The following is a 2831-nucleotide window of genomic DNA, read 5'->3' on the forward strand; positions in this document are numbered from 1 at the left end:
AAGGTAGCGTTGACAATGAGAGGACTAGCTCTTTGAAAATGTGCAGAACCATTTATTATCCCAAATGACCTCAGCTTTCACACCACTAGGAATAAGGTGCTTTCAGAAAAATAATCTCTTAAGTTTCTGTCTAGTTCTAACATTGGAAGATTCTGTTACCACAAAGGGGTCTAGATCCAGACCCCAAGAGAGGGTTCTTGGATCTCACACAAGAAAGAACTATGGGGGAGTCCATAAAGTGAAAGCAAGTTTATAAAGAAAGTAAAGGAATAAAAGAATGGCTACTCCACTGACAGAAGGCTTCTAGTTGCCTATTTTTATGGTTATTTCTTGATTATATGCTAAATGAGGTGTGGATTATTCATGCCTCCCCTTTCAGACCATACAGGATAACTTCCTGACATTGCTTTGACATTTACAAACTGTCATGGTGCTGGTGGGAGTGTAGCAGTGAGGACAACCAGAGGTCACTCTCATGGCCATCTTGGTTTTGGTGGGTTTCAGCTGGCTTCTTTACTGCAACCTGTTTTATCAGCAAGGTCTTGATGACCTGTATCTTGGCTGACCTCCTATCTCATCCTGTGACTTAGAATGCCTAACCATCTGGGAATGCAGCCCAGTAGGTCTCAGCCTTATTTTACCCAGCCCCTACTCAAGATGGAGTTGCTCTGGTTCAAACGCCTCTGACAATTCTATAATTAGGGGAGCCATGCTTTAAAATACGGTTTTAAAAAATCTAGGGCTATGGTAGAGAGTCTACGATTGAACACAAGAATATTTTACATATACTTGTCTTTTTTTCTGGGGAGATGGTTCATACTTTTCAAAGAAGGGGTCTGCGATCTCAAAAGATTAAATACCACTGATTAAGAATCACTTACCAAAATGACAATCTATACTCAACCTCTGCTGGGTCAGTAGGAGCTAACACCTTAATAGGAGTTAGTGCCTCAGTAGAGAAGTTTGTAATCCAGCAGCTGCAAAGCTCTTGTTGCTTTTTTTCCTACTGCCCTCTATTAAGGCACACGTACTGGTCCCAGTTTGTAATTTAAAAAGAGGCTTGCATCCCAAGAGGCTTTTGGACATGTTCCATTTATGCAGCATTAATGTTCCCCCTCATGTTCTAAATGTAAGAATGTAAGAGTAAGGGTGTGAGGGTATGACCAGAACTTTTTTTTTCTTTTTTCATTCTGTCACCCAGGCTGGAATGCAGTGGCATGATCATGGCTCACTGTAGTCTCAACCTCCCAGGCTCAAGTGATGCTCCCAGCTCAGCTTCCCACTACAGGCACATACCACCATGCCTGGCTAATATTTTGTATTTTTTTTTGTAGGGACAGGAGTCTCTGTTTCCCAGGCTGTTCTCAAACTCTTGGGCTCAGACCATCCTCCTGCTTCAGCCTCCCAAAATACTGGGATTACAGGCATGAACCATTGCACCGAGCAAAACTCTTTCAGCTCAAGACTGTATACCTTTCCCCACACTGAAAAAAGGAATTGGCTGGCCAGGCACAGTGGTTCATGCCTGTAATCCCAGCACTTTGGGAGGCCAAGGCGGGTGGATCACCTGAGGTCAGGAGTTCGAGGCCAGCCTGACCAACATGGAGAAACCTCTTCTCTACTAAAAATACAGAATTAACCAGCTATGGTGGCACATGCCTGTAATCCCAGCTACTCAGAAGGCTGAGGCAGGAGAATCACTTGAACTTGGGAGGCAGAAGTTGCGGTGAACTGAGATCATGCCATTGCACTCCAGCCTGGTGATAAGAGCAAAACTCCATCTCAAAAAAAAAAAAAAAAAAAAGTAATTGGCATTACCAGAAATGATATTAATATTCTTCAGGTTAGGTGCCAGGGCTACGCTGAAAAAGCTACCACACAGAGCACCCAAATCCTGCCAGGTGGTTCACAATGAACCCTCTGGGTAATGCCAGAAATCCTACATGTGAAGCATGATCACTGAAACATTCTGCGACTGTGATCTGGGCCTGCAACTTGCTATGAAGCTTTTCTGCTTCAGTGGGAGATGCCACTGCAAACTGAATTGTGGCTGGCAGGGCTGGATTCCTGTTGTGCAACATGGGCAGTCATTCAGAGCCCTGTGCTTAGACAGGCCTTGTGCTTTGTTTCATACTTTGCTGTTGCTGTCTTGAAATTTTCAATAATATTTGAACAAAGGGCGTCATATTTTTATTTCACACCTGCTCCTGCAAATGGTGTTGTTTGTCCTAAGTGGCTACATATACCTGAAGCAGCACCAAGTAGTAGAAAGAGCATGTACTTCGGAGTTGACGGGGGTCAACTCCAATCCCAGTTCCGTAACTTCCTAGCTATGTGAGCTTGGGTAAGTTACTTAGCCTCTCTGGGCTTCAGTGTTATTGTATAAAAAATAGTGATTATAATGTCTAACTTTTAGAGTTGTTGGGGTAATTAAACAATATGTGTTTGGTAATTGGTAATGGTTGATAATGACAACAATGATTGGAAAACAACTAGTCAAGAAAGAATGAAATAACATACATACATGTGAAAAGACAACCAAAACAAAATGAACAGACAAAAATTGCCAAGCACGTAGATTTTTGGGGTTGGGAAGAATCCTAAAGATAAACTCCTGGGCTGAGTTGTTTTTACCTTTGCCCTTCCACAGCACTTTTCTCTTATGATGCATCTTTTCCCCCATTAAACACTGAGACCCTCTGAGAACAGATACTGTGTCTATACTTTAAAAATATTTCCAGCTTCTTGCACAAAGCCTGACACAAAGTGGATGTTTAATAAGCATTGGTTGGAATAATAAACTAGCTAAAAAAAAATAATAAACTAGCTCA

Source organism: Rhinopithecus roxellana, chromosome 15, assembly GCF_007565055.1.
Source record: "Rhinopithecus roxellana isolate Shanxi Qingling chromosome 15, ASM756505v1, whole genome shotgun sequence".
NCBI lineage: Eukaryota > Metazoa > Chordata > Mammalia > Primates > Cercopithecidae > Rhinopithecus > Rhinopithecus roxellana.